General features: G+C 49.9%; 1 protein-coding gene across 1 annotated transcript in view; it reads right to left on the reverse strand.

Annotated features, from left to right (window-relative positions):
• NOS1 (nitric oxide synthase 1) overlaps positions 1-4,404 on the reverse strand; it is a 163,376-nt gene extending 158,972 nt beyond the window's left edge. The window contains exon 1 of the mRNA XM_033097858.1: positions 4,300-4,404. The gene's annotated coding sequence lies outside the window, so the exon portion shown is untranslated. The remainder of the gene's footprint in view (positions 1-4,299) is intronic.
• Positions 4,405-17,028: the final 12,624 nt, after the last annotated feature.

Here is a 17,028-nt window from a genome sequence, read left to right on the forward strand (position 1 = left end):
CTGCCTCATCACTGTTATGCGAGCGACAACAATGGCAGTCCTTCATGATCTTCCCACATGCTCCGTGAAGTGGGGAAGGCTGAAATGATCCTTTGTCCTATTTAATATATTAGGAGCCAGAGGCTCAGAGAGGTTAGGTAGCTTCTCCAAGGTCACACAGAACTGGTCACTCAAGACTGTTTTCCAGTCCAAAATATTCTTTCCCACGGCATCACAGAAGCTCCCCCGTCTCCTTCCCTGGTGTATCTCCACTTGGGCTGACATCTTGACCCCAATTTCCCTTCTGTTCTCTTGACCAGGAGGAGGTAAGATATGGACACAGGAACATCAGGAGAGGATGTTTTTGAAACCATTGGACAGCTAAGCCCCAGGCCCTTCCTGAGCCAGCTCTGCGCAATCCACACACAGCCCATCTTTGCCCCCTCCTGAAGGACCCAAAAGACTGATAATATTTGGGACCCGCCACTGGCAGCCATTTCTGGTTCACCTCCTGGGGCCATCCAGGTCCCTCTGGAGTTTGTTGGAAAGGACGTGGCCTGCTTCAGCACACAGGTGCTTTATAATCTGAGCCAGCCTCCATATACAACACTGCCACGGGCATCACCCCAGTAGTAACCATGTGCCAGGAACGAGGCTACGTGATTTGCCCACAAATCCTACCAACTGTTCTAGAAGGGAGGCCCAAGTAACATTTGCGTCCTAGAGCTGAGCAAACAGAAGCTCTTGGGGAGAAGGAATTACCTCAAAGTCAACAGCTGGCAAGTAGCAGCGCTAGGATTTGAACCCAGGACACAAGCTAATTAATTCCGTTTCCCGTGCTGGGTCTGGCACCCTCTCCTGGGCTCCCTCAGCCCTGTGCTTCTCCACTGGGACAATTCATTCTCTATGTTACCTTCACCTGCCCAATGCTTAGCTTCCCCACTCCACCCCCACCCTCGCCAATGCACCCATTCTCCAGCTGCTGATTTTTTTTATCTGAGAATTGCCTTATGTAAGGAAGCTGGCTTGCCCGGAAAATTATGACATCCCTCGCCCCAACTGGGGACAGCCTGGGACTGGCTGAGATGAAAGTACCAAAGGCCTGCCCTCTTGTGTGAGGTGGGATCAATTCTGGAATGCAACTCACGTTCTAGAGCTCCCAGTGCAATCCGGCTGAGCCTCCAGGCTTGCTAAGCCCCTTCACCTGTGCCCTTTTCTAGAAAGCACTCCCTCCAGACACCATGTCCACAGAATGTCATGTCTCAGGCTCTCCTTCCAGAGAATCTGACCTCACCTGGTCATCGTTGTGACTCAGGCCAAGTGGCCAATAGGAACTTCACATACATTTATTGAATGAATAGCCATTTCTCCCGTCCTGCATCAGAGCCTCTGCTCCAATCACATGGGACTCCTCAGTCAGGCTGTGCAGAGAATCGGTTCTCAGCCCAGGGAAGGAGCTTGGTTTTCCGTAGTCACCACTTTATCCCTACTGCCGAGACCAATGCCCACCACGTAGCAGGAGCTTAGTGAATCTTTGTCGAGTGAATGAATGACTGACTCGTCTTCCCCCTAGCCAGATGTCTGCCCTTCTCAAGTCCTATCCAGTTCCTCCAAACCTTCAAGGCCATCTCAGCTATCACCTGCCAGGGAACCTCACATGCCACATTCACCCTGGCTGGCTTTGACTTCACACCAGAGTGCTTTGCCAGCTGCCCATGCCCCTCAGGGTTTCACCGAGGGACCTCAGGGGTCTCCCAGGGGCAGGGGCTCAGAGGGGGCCTGCGATGGGCGAGAAAAGACCTCCATCCTAGTTTCACCCAGAACCTTTGATCTAGTCCTCCGAGGTTTGGTTTGGACAAAAGTGCTCTGTGGCTACAAAGCCTCCACAACCCTATGCCATGTTACCTTTTCTATCTTCACCACTCCCGCCCCAAGATGTGGGCACATCTTCCCTCACGCTGCCCCGTCCAAATTTTGTGTGTAGATGTCCTGCTTATGTCCCCATCTAATCGGAAAAAGTCCTTTAGGGCTCTAGCCTAGAGGTTAAAAGCACAGACTTTGGTATCCGAAAGCCCTTGAGCAAGTTACTTAGCCCCTCTTCGCCTCAGTTTCTGTAGCTGTACAATGGGAAAGCAACAGAGGTTCCATCTGAGAGTTGGGCAAGATTTCAATAAGATGAATCATGTAACGTGCTAAAGCACAGTGCCTGGCTCCTGGCAAACAATAAATGGTACCTTCCAATATTTATTAATTACCCAGCAAGTGCTTTGGGCATACTTGATAATTCATCATGAAAGTTATCATACCTTCCTTCGGAAAAAGAAGTTAAACCATGGATGTGTGTAAAACTCATCTTACCCTGGTGTGACTATTTCCTAGAGACTTCAGAAGGTATAGATCACCGGGCTCTAGCAAAAGCCACTCATTTCAGGCAGCTGCATGACTAAATAAGGTCTTTATCCCTTGCTGCAAAGGGACCAGAGACGGGACCCCAATGTTCCTCTGCTTCTTAAACATCTGGCTTTCTTCCAGATCCAAGCTCACTGTGCATAGACAGTAGGAAAAGTTGGAGGAAAAAGTTGGTTCTCATCTCCCAGGTTTGCTGGTGTACCTGCAGCCTGCACAGAGCTGGGTCAGGGGATGCTTGATAAATAGTGTGGAGTGAAGGAAGGAATCGAGCTATAAATGGATTTGAGATCCACCATGAAACTTCAGCACCTCGTATGGGTGTCTCTCCATAAATGTTTTCGAGTGAATGAATGAACTCTAGGTTCACTATCATATACCCAGTTCTGAGCCCATGTCCTTGCCCGGAGGAGGCCTGCGATGAATATTTATGGAAGAAAGGAGCTAGATCCAGTATTTCCCAGAAAGCAGCTGAGCTTCAGCTGTGGTTGCCCTGCATCTGCCACTCATCCCAGACTCACAGACATGGGTCCCAGGGACCAAGCCCTTGAGTCCAGCCACCAGCCCGCCTTGGCCTCGGCCAGGTAGGGACGGGGTCTAGGAAACAGAGCAAGCTCCCCGAGGTGTACAATCGGGAGACTGTGTGATTGGCCCACCAGGGAGCTCATGGGTGCTGCCCTCGGGAAACACTCATCCCCCCAAATGGACTGCGCTTGCAAAAGCAGACCGCAGTGACCCAGGGAGGCTGCCAAGGAGCCCTCGTCTGCATGGCACTGGCATCCATACCACCACACACGCATGTACACACATAACACACAGATGGGGTCACATGGCTGTGCCCTGTGGGGCACGAGGCTCTCTGCCCGTGACCCATCCTTCCTCTCCAGTCTGCAGGTAAGAGCCACTCTCCGAACAGGCGCCAGAGGTCCACACAGGTGGTCCTCCTTATCTCCCAGATACACCCCAGGTAGCACAACTCTGTGGACACGCACCCAGCATTACTCCACCTCCCCAGGCCCCACAATCCCTTCCCAAACACACCTTGCCTTCACCCCAGCAGGCTGTGGCCACAGACCACCCCATGGTACCATCAAAAGTTGACACCATCTGTCACCAGGGATCCCTTTCATGGATAACAGAACTCCTTGTAGCCAGGAGTTTGAGGCTCAGAGTTCATAGTGCAAGCCCAGAGACAAGTCACACGTCACTTCCCTGTGGGGAGGTACTAGAGCTCTCTCTGACCCCCTCGGTCTGCGCCATGGGCAGGCAGCAGGCCCCTCCTTTGCCACTGCTGGGACTGAGTCCCCACTGAGAACCAGGAGGTGGCTCAGTCTCTGCAGAGCTACCCAGCCTGCAGGCTGGACCGGTGCCCCCCAGAAGCCTCTGTGAGTCCTCGGTGCCTGGCCATGCTCTAGGACATGTGGCACTCTGAAGCCAGAGACCTCTTCCTGAGCTCCAGCCTTCAGTGTAGCAGTGACCCCATGCCTGCTTCCTGCAGGGGTCTCATGCCAGCCAGCCAAACGGGCCACCCCACAGCACAAGCTGGCAGGTGGGAGGAATGCGGCCTTGGATGCCCAGACAGGCCGACAAAGAAACAGCTCCATTAGGGGCAACAAGGAGGGAGCTGAGACCCTAAAGGGGCAGACTGGCCATTCATTCATCAGGACCCCTTCGGCCACGGTCTGGGGTGGCCCCTGCAGCTGTACAACATGGGGAGAGCGACACTGGACTGGCATATAGTCCCCTTGGGTATCGTTCAAGTAAGGCCGAGGCAAAGGGAGTCAGGGATGCTGGGAGGCCCCATAACACCCCAGGAGAGCAAACCACCCGATAAGCCCCCTCCCCATGATGCCCAGGCTGGGCTTGCCAGGCCCCCTGTCTGGGGAGCACAGCCCCCACGCGGTCGGTACTCACTGGCTCCGGCGAGACCTCACCCTGGTGTGGTGGCAGCCGCCCCCTCTCAGGCCCTGCTCCCCATCTGGAGAGGCCAGCGGCACTAATCAGCTATCTGGTGTGGTGCGGGCCGCGTGGCTGGGGTTTAATTGACACCAGGTGGCCCCTCCCCAGGGGCAGGCTGGGAGGCGGCTCTGCTGGGCTGGGAGGCCAAGCCCTGGGCGCACCCGGGCCTGGCTGGTTCAGGCCTCCTCTGGAAAGATGAGGGCGGTCAGGCAGCAGCCGGCCATCCCCCTCTTCCCCTCCTGCTGCCACCTCCATCGTACACCCAGCCCTGCTTCCCCAGGCTCTGACCTTTCTTTCATTTCAGAGGCAACAGTGGCAGCAAAAGCGTCTGCCCAGGAGGAGGGTGGCTCAGGTTTCCCCCCAGCTGGCTGGGGGCATCCAGGAGTGCATGCACTGGGTCTGCAGTGGCCAGCCTGGGCCCGCTGGATCCTGAGGAGGGTTACCTCCTGTGGTCACAAAGGATCCCCGAACCATCTTTTATTGAACACTTACTACATATCAGGCCCTGCACAGTGCCCACACTGTCTCCCATTAAACCTCTCGTGCCCCGAGAGGTGGGTGTTTATTAACCCCACTTTGCAGATGAAGAAACTGAGGCTCAGAGAAGCTAATTTTCATCTCTAAGATCACACAGCAGGAGAGACACCAAGTCAGGGATTTTAACCACCACCTGCAAAGTAGGCCTTTATTTTTTAGGTAAGGAAACTGAGGCTCAGAGAGAGGAAGCCAGTTCAGAAGGCCACACAGCGAAGTGTGGCATTTGGATTTGCCATCAGATGTGTTGGGCCAGGCTGCCCAGAAAAACAAAGTCAACTGTTGAAATATCAGCCTTCTCTCTTGATCCACATGCATCGCTGCTTATCTGAGGGCTCCAAGTTTGAGGCACAGCTGGGGTTTGGGGGAAAAAACAGTGCAATCAGAAGGTCTGTGCTGAACTTGCTGTGTGACCTTGAGCAAGTTACTCTACCTCTCTGGGCTTTGCTGCAGCTGCAGTGAACATCAGATGGGATGCTGTGTTGAAAGGGCTTTGTGACTGGGACTCACTGGGCAGGAGTGGAGTACCAAAGTGGTCCCACTTCTGTTCCAGTAGCCCTTCCCAGAGGCCCCCATCCCTGCCCTCTCCCCTCCCTGCTAGAGGCAGCAGGATCCAGCAGTTAAGAGCACAATACACACAGGTTCTGCACTAACAGACCTGGGTTCAAATCCTGCCTCTGCGCCTCACCAACTCCATGACGTCCAGAGGTCACTTCACTTCTCCAGGTCTCAGTTTCTCACCTCCGAAACGTGCTAAAGAGCGCTGCCTCTCCGCCTGGGCTGTGCAAGGGTAAAAGAGCAAATGCCCAGTGCCCACCTCTTGATTCAACATTTGTTGAGCACCTACTATGTGTGGGTCACTATGCTGGGGTATAATGGTGGACAAAGTAGTCAGTCTGTGCCCTGGTGGTGGAAAGACAATAGATGAAAACACACACATGTAAATATGGAACATCTTAGAAGAAGTCCGTGACAAGTAGAAGTAGCTATTGCTGTTTGTGCGCTTACCGAACAAAAGAACTCATTGAGCACCCACTATGTGCCAGGAACTATTATAGGCACTGGGCATATAGCAGCGAACAGCGCCGACAGGTCCCCTGTGCACAGGAAGCTGGCATGTTTCAGTAATTAACCATGATAATAATATGGAGCAATAATTATTATATTACCATTCTCAGGCAGGACAGGTCCCCACACACAGTGTGTGCCTCCGTTTTCTCACTGATAGAATAACAGGCCTGTCTGCTGGGTCTGCCCCTCAGGGATCTCCAAGGAGGAGCGTGGGATTCCAGAATGTTCTTAAGTCTAATCCTCCGTGAGGCTCGTGGTCTCCTTTTGGTCTGACTTATGGCCATCCTGGCAGGAAGCTCATCCACCTGGCCCAGACCCAGACCCCACGTGGGTTAGGAGAAGCCGAGCCCGTGACTCAGCCAGCCTGGCTTGTCAAGCTAAGAAGGGAGCAGGCAGCTGGCTGGGCTGTCTGCCATCGGGTCCTTCTCAGTCAGACGTGGGACAGGTGACTAGGGTATAGAGCGGGGCTTCAGGATGACAAGGGAAGGGTTCTGAGCTCAGGTGACTGCAGCCAGGCCCCTGAAGGTGAGTGTCACTAGCAAAGAGAATATTCTAGTAAGAAGCAGTGCAACATCACAGAGGGTGCTGCCTTGTCAGCGAATGAGTTCCCCGTCAGTCAAAGGGTTCCATGTAGGATGCTGTAAAGGGGACTCCAGAAATTGGGAGAGCTCTAGAAAAGCTAGTTGATATCTACTCCTCCTCTAGGCCTAATTTGGGATAGTACCTTCTCTTGGAAGCTTTGTCTGAGTCCCTCTCCCCGATCCCAGGCAGGTGTTTGCCCTGAGCTTACTCCACTGCCCCAGCAATGAGCTCACCGCACCAGGATTCCCTGTTCTCTTACCCACTTTACCCATAAGACGGAGCTCCACTTTCTCCATCTCGTCCACACCATTATACCCCAGTGCCAACGCACAGAGCGGATGCTCAAAGTCACATAGCAGGTACTCAGCAAATGTGTCTCGTATTAATGAATATGCAGACGGGGACGATCATCTCCTTCCTAACTTTGACTGTTTGAGACTTGGACAAGGAGCTCTGCCATTTTTTTCATTCATTCTCCACTCAACAAATATTTCCTGAGCATCTATTATGTGCCAGGCACTGTTCTAGGCCCTGGGACGGTAGCAGTGACCAAGACTGACAAAAATTCCGGCCTTCACGGAGTCCATCATCTCGTGACTGTACTTTTAACTAGGTAATTTCCAGAGGTGCTAATATCCTGTTTCCCCAAAAGTAAGACCTAGCCAGACAATCAGCTCTAATGCGTCTTTTGGAGCAAAAATTAATATAAGACCCGGTTATCAGGAGGGGTCTCTGGTCCCGCTCCCCACATAAGAATGCAGGACACGGTGAGACCAAAAAGGCACACCTACGGAGCCATAGATAGGGGAGTCATACCACTATAGTCTCGCTGGCGGCTGGGTTGGAGACACAGGAAGCAGGAGCCACACTATCTGCAACCTGCTGTCCACTTCTCTGCAATCCGCAACCCGCACTCCGCCGTGCTAGCTGCAATCCGCGCTTGCTAGCTCAGCCACCATCTTCTTGCTAGCCCCCACTTGCTGCTAGCGTAGCCACAGCAGTTATATTAGTGGCCAATGGCTCACTGGTTACAGCTGACGGCCAACTAGCCACAGCTGACGGCCATCCAATCACAGTTGATGGCCATTTACTACCTGAGCCAGCACCTTTCCACGTGAGGCCGAGAGCCTGGAAACTGCTTTTTGGGGCTCTGTCCCCACACCGGTATTATATTATATTTTATATTATATTATATTGTATTATATTATATTATATTATATTATATTATATTATATTATATTATATTATATTATATTATATTATAAAGTTATAATATAAAGACCCGGTCTCATATTATAGTAAAGTAAGACCGAGTCATATTAATTTTTGCTCCAAAAGCCGCATTAGAGCTGATTGTCCGGCTAGGTCTTATTTTCGGGGACACACGGTACTAACAACAGTAGCAGCCGTTACCGTACATCAGGGTTTCCCAACCTCAACTATTGGATAATTCTTTGTGGTGGGGACTGTTGTAGGATGTTTATTAGCATCTCTGGTCTTCCCCCGTTAAATGCCAGTAGCAACCTCCCCTCTCTCGTTGGGACACCCCAAATGTTTCCAGATATTGCCAAACACCCCTGCGGAGCAACACCACCCCTGGTTGAAAACCACAATCATTATTAAGCACCTACCTTGGGACAGGCACTTTGTATTCATGCATTTACTTAATTTAACCTCCAAAATAACCCCAGGAGGCAGGGAGAATGATTTCCATTTCACAGGTGAGGAAACAGAGAAGATTAGTCACTTGCTTAAGGCTCCAGGTCTGTGCACCTAGTTCTCTGATGCGCAGCTTCGCAGCAAGCCTGTGCAGAAGGGAGGGCTGCTGGATGCTCGGAGTCCGAGTGCCAGCTGCAGAGATCAATCTCAGAGGAGCATGTCCCTTGTTCGGGCTGTCACAGCCGGCTACCATCAGCTGGGAGCTAAACTCTCTCCTGGTTCTACTCCGGGGCCTCTTGTAGAATGCAGGGACTGACACACAGTAGGCCCTGTCGAGCAGCACCAACCAGTAGAAATACCCTGTGAGCCGCAGACCTAAGTGTAAACTTTCCAGTGGCCACATTAAAAAGGTAAAACGAGACAGGTGAAATTAATTATAGTAATGTACTTGCACCCAATATCGTCGAAAATGATCATGTCAATATGTAATCATTATACAAGATTATTAATTAGATGGCTTACATTCTTTTTTTTTTTTTTAACATCTTAGAAATCCAGTGTGTTTCAGTTACATCTCAATTCAGCTCGTCACATTTCCAGGGCTCAATAGTCACATGGAATCTATGGCTTCTGTATTGGGCAATGCAGTTCTGGAAAGTTTCATTGATTGGAGGAACGGAGACAAGAGGTAGGATTTTCTCAGCTCAGTGGATAAGGTGTCCCTAAGCCCACAGATTCTGGGGGTTGCCACGCGGTACTGTCATTTTTCAATTACTCATCACTCTGTCCTCCAAGTTCATTGCTCTTTCTGTCCTTGGAGCCCAGCCCACTGCTGGGCATCTGGGGAAGTGTGGTCTGGTGGTTTGGAAAAAGTGGCCTGGGCACCGAGCCTGGCTTGACCACACAACTACATGACTCTGACCAGACTCAGTTTCCTATCTGTAACGTGGGGGTGATGACAGTTTCATCGGAGGCAGAACTGCCCAGTAGAATTTTCTGTCATGATGGACATGTGGACCTAAGCTGGCATCTCTACCCATGTGTGGCTACCAAGCACTTGAAATATAATGGACGAATTGATTGTCAAATTGTATTCAGTTTTAATTAATTTAAATTTAAATAACCACATGTGGCTAGTGGCTACCCTGTCAGACAGCGCAGCTTTCGAGAACAGTGATTGGAGGATGAAGTTGAAAGCCCCTGGCACACAGGGGGCCTTCACTATCCCCAGGCTGGAGGGTCTATAACATCCTTTGTGGAGGGCCCTCTTGAACAATCATCAGAGTACTGGTAGTGAGTGTGAGGACATTGCCCAAGTCTTGGGAAGGAAGCTTCTGAGGGGATAAGTGTCTGGCCGCTTGAAATGCCCTGTCCTGATAAAACGTACTGGGATGAGGTGGGAACTAGAAGCCTCAACTCTCAGAAAAGACTGATCTTTCAGAGATGCTGGGAGGCTGTAAGCTCATTCCAGCAAAAGCCTGGAATCTTGAAAGTCCACCTTTGATGGGAAGATGAGAAGGAAAGCGAAAGACGGATAAAACCAGGCAACCCACAGGTTTGGGGTGGGGAGAGGTAGAGGCCATGGGATTGTTTAAACTGTGAGAAATGGGGATGGAGGGGTGCTTTCTACTTTGAAATAGCATTGACCTTTAGGTCTCTAGGTGACCTATCATAAAACTGCTAACAGTAGCTATCAGTTATTGAGGGCTTACAATGTGCCTGGCACTGTGTTAAATAATTTACATGTATTATATCATTTAATCCTTATAATAACCCCTATAGCACAGAGACTAGTATATCACCATTATAAGAATGGTGAAACTGAGGCTCAGAGAGGTTAAGCAACTTACCCAAGGTTACACAGCAACAGAACTGGGATTTGAATGCAAGTCTGGTTGACTGTGAAGCCATTACTCTTTTCTGATACTGTTCCCTTGTACAACCCCCCTTTACATTTCTACAGCTTCTTAGGAATTTTCTATCCATCTTGAAATAGTGCAATAAAGTCATGTCAAATTCCCATTTGGCGATGATGAAAAAACTGGGCCACCAATAGGTTCAACAACTTATCTAATATAATGTTAGTTTAAGGACATCGTTAATTAAATTGACTCTGAAATTGGTTTGTATAGTGTTTTCATATTTAAAAATAAAACCTCAGTCATCTTTTGTTTTGCTCAGATCTTTCTAATTTGTTTAGAGGGTCGCTATCTTCATCTTTTTGGCTCTGGATGTTCTGTAATGCCCCCTTGTGAGAAGAAATGACATTAGGACCTGTCTTGGCATCACATGAATGATGAGCAGAGACCTGAGCTAGAGACCAGGTCATTCAGCTTGTTTTCCTTGCGAGTGACAAAAACAATTCTAACTGAGCTTTGAGGGGAAAAGAAGAGGAAAGGGGAGGATGGATTGGAATACAGAGCATTTGGAGAATCCAAGGAATCTGAGGACATGCTGAAACTGAGTCTGCTCTGGGGATTCTTGGACCTTCTTTGAGCCACAGATTTAGCTCCTAATACAACCCAATCCTTCCCTGCAAACCCCAGTTCAGAATTCTAAATTCTCAGGGAAGGAAATCTGATTGGTCCAGCCTGGGTCAGGTTTCCACCACTAAGCCAATCAGCTATCGTAGGTGGGCAGAAATAATGAAGTCATGGAATGGAAAGGGCTTCCGGGGGTATGAACATCCACATGGAGGGAGACGGTGGACAGCCAGGCTGGTTGGAGAGCAAAAGAGGAACCCTTACATCTTGGAAAGAACCTTCTCCCCAAACGCAATCCATTGTGACGTGATGTCCTCTCACTGTCCCATCCTGAATATCCCTCCTTCTTTAGAGAGGGCTGACAATTCTGTAATGCAGGGGTCGGCAAACAATTTCTGTAAAGGGCAAGATAACAAATGCTTTTGGTTTCACAGACCATACCATGAGTATGGCTATGTTCCAACAAAACATTGTTGATGGATCCTGAAATATGATTTCATCACTTCAAATATGTTGTTAAGTGAAAACTGAATCAGCCTTAAGAGGACTTAATATGTAATAAAGCAACTGCAAATCTGGGCATGAGTGAGTGGTACCAGTCAGTCTGCCTCTTCTTCCGGTTCAGTGTCCAGGGGACATCAGTCAGCTACGTCTCACATCTGCCTCCTGGTCAAGGGGCAATGAGCCACGTCTTGTTTCTTCTAGGACTTCTAGCTGTTGTTCTTCGAGTGGGATCTGATTTTTCTTTTTTCTTTCTTCTTCTTTTTTTTTTTTTTTTTAAAAATTTCATTGCGATTAGAAAATGTCACATAGAACAAAAAACCAGGCTGGCACTGGACTAGGATATAGCAGAACTGCGATCCACTCACACCCTCCTGAGCCTAACCCCACCGTCAGGCTGCTCGTATCGAATCAGATGTTAATAAAAAAAAAAAAGAGAAAATCAAATAAATTGAAATCCTCAGAGGTTTTGTTGAAGGCATCCGAAGCTCTGTTCTTACTTAATGGAAAGGCAGATGGGAGGGGACTTGATGCCAGAGCTTCCAGCTCCAGCCCTGTCTTGGGAGTAAGTCCAGTCCCTGCGGGAAGTGGCGGGGCAGGGGAGATGTTGGGTCTACAGCTTCCAGGTGAGGGGATCACAAGTGTGCCATGACTCCACAGCCAGTCTTACTTGTATGAAACCTATCCCTTGCGTTTGTGAGCAGGAGAGGGCTGCTACAAACCCCAAAGGCACACAAGATGCAGTCACAACCTAATCACAAAGGCTAACTGACATCAGCCTTTCTCGAATTATGAGCTAGGCGCCACGCTAAATGGTTTACATCCATCATCTTCCTGAAGTCTTCACGCCCAGCTCAGAAGGTGGATGCGATCGATTCTTATCCCTTGATGACACCTGAGGAAATTGAGGCTCAGAGAATTGCGCGAAGTAACTGTCTTAGGTTGGGTTCCCCCAGAAGCAGACCCTGAGATGAGGGGCCATGTTTACGACATTTATTAAGGAAGAAGGGACGATGGGTAAAGAAAAGGGGAAGAAGGCAGGCAAGGAGCGATATATCAGGCAAGGTCCCAGCCCTTTGGAGGGCTGTGGAGTGGGAGGTCCACCTCAGAGGCCATTATTCTTCAAGGTGAGAGGTGCGGGGTTTGGTAGTTCTATACCAGACATTCATGGCTAAGGGCAGCCCTAGGGGAGTGCAGACACAGGGCTAGCAGATCTCTTAGCCTTTCTAAGAGATCACAGGAGCAGCTGTTAGAAGCCAACGTGCACAGAGGAGGGGGAGGGGCACCCAGGATGGCAACTACTCAGGGCATAGGGTCAATGAACAGAAGAGCTGGGATTCTAAAGCCCTGGCATCAAACTCCAGAACCTGGGACTTGAACACTAAACTGGTGGCCCCCAAACACTTGTGTATGGACTCAGGCAGGTCCCTGTCAGAGTATTCGCTGGTCTTTGCAGAAATGAGAAAATTGTAAGGGTATTTTATTTTTTATTCCTCAAATCATGGGTGTTCTCATTTTTTTGGTGAGTAGCTAGCCTTTCTTTTATAAAACTAGATGACAGTCAGTTGGAGAGCTCTTATTTGGGTTTTGCTTTGTTTTTTGATGTCTTGGCAAAATAAAAAGCGGAGACAATATAACCAGTTTCCTTAAGGTTTTTTTTTTTTTTTTAATTCCCTTTCCTTTCATGGTCATTAGTCTACATGGTCTGTAAAGGGTCCAAGAATATATTTTGAGTATCTCCAATGGCTGAGAGCAGTATTTCTCAAAGAGTTCCGTGAAACATCAATCCTCTAAGATACAGTGAACAAAGGAGCCAAAAAGTTGGGGAACTAGAAACCCTAGCCCCTTCTGGGAGAGTTTATGAGGTACATAAGCACATGACAGGCTCTGACAAGTCCCGCAGCAAAGAAACACACTTCACTTAGTTTCGTCCACTGTCCTTCTTTTTGACCACACTCCTTAGTCTGCCATGAACACGCGTATATTTCAGGAAAATTCTGGGTACTGGCTGAAGCCACTGTTCTCAGGGCCTAAATGTGTGTTTTCCCTTATTTGGCTTGTTAGTAGCTGAGACTTGCGTAAACCCCCAGGAGAGCTTCCTGCCGCTATAAATGGTGCGGGGGAAGCAATGACCCAATTGTCAAACCTGTGGTAATTTAGAGCCCTTGGAAGGGCAGGGACTCACATTTACGCTACTAGGTAGAGCCGAGTCCCAGCTTGTCGCCTGCTGCCCTAGAACTAGTCACCCACCTCCAGGAGCAATAGTCCTGGATTGTTCAGACAAACAGTGACCGTAGGGCATGTTTTAGAAGCGGAAATGCAAATATCAAGTAAGGACTGCAGGTGCCAGGCCCCAACCAGAGGGAAGGGGAGGGCGGAGGGAGTAGGGTGAGTGGGAGTGTGGAGACTAGGGTAAGCGTAAGCGCGTGGGGTGAGCAGTGGGAATTTGAGCATCTTGAAAGTGGGCGAGTATGAATGTGTGTGTGTGTGTGTGTGTAGGTGACAGAGTCTGTATCTGTGTGTGTGTATATGCGTGTGTGTGTACACGCATGTGAGGACGGAAGGTCTGCTCCTGGAAGGTAAGGTGGGGCTTGAGGGGTAGGACCATCTCTGGGACAGGTAGGCCTATGAGAAGAGGGTCTGAGCCACAGGCCAGCGTCCCCCCTATTCCCAACCCCACCGCTACGTGGAGCTCAAGCCACCTGCACAGGCCATACCTGCTTCACCCCCAGCACGGCCCGGCCTTGGCCTCCCAGAGCCTCTTTCAAGATGTAGGAAAAGCCTAAGGGGCAGGTTTATCCCAGGGCTCATTTGAGGAGGAGAAACACACCGCAATGTGGGATCCACATGTCTGACCACTTCACATCCACCGACAGGCGATCCCTGGACTCCCACCACCTGTCAGACCAAGCCTCCAACTTTATCCTGGCATTCAAGGCCTTCAACAAACATCCCCCATTCAAATCCCAACCGTATTTGCCGGATGCCCCAAACTAAAACACGCACAGATAGCGTCCTCTGCGCGAAACACGTTATTTTAAGTATTTTATGGCATGTCACTGAGTATTCACCACACTTTCACGAAAGAGGTACCACTATGATCTCTGTTTTACAGACGAGCAGATGAAGGCTCCAAGAGGCAAAGTGACTTACCCAAGGTCACCCAGCAGCTCGGCGGTTTATGGCCAGGACTCGGGCTCGGATCAGAGGCTTACCCACCTGCCTGTGTGTTCAGGGAGCTCCTGGCTGAGGCAGAACTGGGTGGGGGTGGCAGACTCCCCAAGGTTAGTATCTCGAGTATGTCGTCCTCCAAGTGTGGCCCAGCAAATGACAGGAGGGCCAGCTGCCAATCTCAGGGGCGCCCTGTTAGCTGTGCAGCTTCGAGCACCCATCACCTCTCTGAGCCTCAGCTTCTGCACCTACAAACTGAGGAGAACAATTCCCGCCTCCGCAGGCCGTGATGCTTTAAGCAAGGCGATTCGTAACTGAACGATTGCAAAGCGTGCGAATCACTGGCATCACTGGCACTACACCTGCCACACAGGTGATTAGTAACTGTAATTGAGTTTGAGTCCAGCCCTTTGAAACTCGCATAATTTCTCTTGCCACATCTATAAAATGAACGTGGCTAAACGGCTTGCTTCTTCCAGGAAAGCTTTCCTGATTGGTCCCCCGGTCAGTACCGGTACTTAGCAACTTTTACCGCCAGGTTTCTCAACCTCGGCACTGCTGACATTTGGGCTGGCTAATTCTTTGTTGTGGGGGGAGGGGAATCTATCCTGTGCATTGTGGGATGGCGAGCAGCATTCCTGGCCTCTAGTCATTAGATGCCAACAGCATCCTCCAGTGGGACATTGCCACATGTCCCCAGGGGGAACACCGCCCCTGGTGGAGAACCATTGGTCCGTTGCCATCACTTGAATTCATTGCAATCTGTCATGGCTGGAGACTGTCCAGCAGTGCAGTTCAGAGCATGGGTCCCAGACTCTAATGGGCTGGGTTTGGATCCTGGCTCCACACTTAGCACTGTGTAACTTTGGGCAAGTCACTCACCCTCTCTGAAGCCTCAGTTGCTTCATCTGTATAAGGGGTACAATGGAGTATTTGCTTTCACAGGACTGTCGTGAGGATTAAATGAGATGACAAATGTTACGTACTTAGCGGGGTGCCTGGGAAGAGGTTGATGGGAGACAAGGGTGGGTCTGGAGGGTCTCAATGTGGGCAAAGGTGAGCAGGAGGCAGGGGCCAGAAGGGTCTGAGAAGCTGTGTCCTTGCCACCCTGGCAGCTGGGTGGCCTCATCCATGCCTTGTTTCTGGCTCCCGGACACTTCCCCTGCAGCCGGTGCACGGAGGTTAATGAGCTGTTTGTTCAGTTCCGATGATTTGCAAGGCCTCCCTCTCTAGGCCCAACACCTGCTGTGCCTGATTGATGGTGGCCCGTGGCCACAGAGGACCACAAGCCAGAACCGGGTCAATCAATTAGTTCCAGGCCCCAGGGAAGACTGCCCCCCTCTTCTGCTTGAAACGTGAGAAATGGGGACGGGAGGTTCTGGCCTTGTCTCACACCTCCCTCTTCACAGCAACATAGTCTTAGAGCTAAATGTTTACCTCTGAGCTTGATATACCTGAGCTTGAAATACCTGTTTATTGGTTGTTTTAGCCAGGAATTATGCTAAGGTTTTTACCTGCTTCTAAGCCTGACTGTAGCTCTCTAAAGTGAAAGCAATTATTATGCCCATTTTACAGTTAAGGAAACTGAGGCTCTGAGAGTTGACGTCACTGCCCAGCCAGGTCACATAGCTGGTCTAACTGGTATAGCCCAGGACTGAAATTCAGACGCCGCAAGACACTTTCACTTCTTGGAACCTCAGTTTCCCATCTGCAGAAGGGGGCAACTCATACCACCTACCCTGTTTGATTGTGGTGAGTGGGAAGAAATCATGCTCGTGAAAGGAGTCGACAAGCTGAGAGTGTTAGATACCAGTTGCTACTCTCAGAGATTGGGGGCTGGCTGGGGCCTGGGTCAACTCTCAGCCGAGATGGAACATTGTGGGGTACAGAAACTCAGGGTGAACTTTGCTCTTTAGTTACACCACAGTCATGCTCGTAATAAATATTAACACTAGCAACTAACATCTGAAGAGAGCTTCCCGGAAGGGGTGGGGATGGGGCCAGCACTGCCCCAACTACTTATGTTAATTCGTGTAAGCCTCACAACACTGGGAGGTAGGTGCTACAGGTACAGTAATTAGACCTGTTTTACAGGTGAGGAAATAAATGGAGGCTCAGAGAAGCTGAGCGACTTGCCTAAGACCACACAGCTTGCACAAGGTAGAGCTAGAATTCGACTCCAGGTCTGTCAGTGTGCTCTTGCTCCTGGAGTGTGTGCAGGGAAGAACTTACTGGAACCGATGACACCAGATCTTCGACCCCGCAGCAGCATGGTCCCCGGGGAGGGCGCTGGGAGTGTGAGTCAGTTATCCTATAGCGTCTTTCCCCAGGTCTCAGTTCCTTCTGCTTTGAATGAGTTGAGGAGTCCCTCCCTCACAGGCTGATTTTCCAGATCAGAAAAGATTTTGTTGCATAAAAAGCACTTTGTAAAGGGAACTTCAGAAATTCAAGGTACTCACGAGCTTGTTGTGCCATGTGTGGACCCAAAAGAGCAAGAGATTTGGGTTCTTGTCTTGGGATTGGGCCACTTACTTCATCGGTCTGCACTGGCTTCCTCGTCTGTCAAATGGAATTGGGTGGTTCTTGGGATTAATGAGATAACGCTGAGTACTTTCTGAGTCAGGCACACAGCAGGTACTCAATATGCAGAATAATATTTACATGTATGTGTATTTATATTCAC

This window comes from Rhinolophus ferrumequinum, chromosome 25 (genome assembly GCF_004115265.2).
Source record: "Rhinolophus ferrumequinum isolate MPI-CBG mRhiFer1 chromosome 25, mRhiFer1_v1.p, whole genome shotgun sequence".
Taxonomy (NCBI): Eukaryota; Metazoa; Chordata; class Mammalia; order Chiroptera; family Rhinolophidae; genus Rhinolophus; species Rhinolophus ferrumequinum.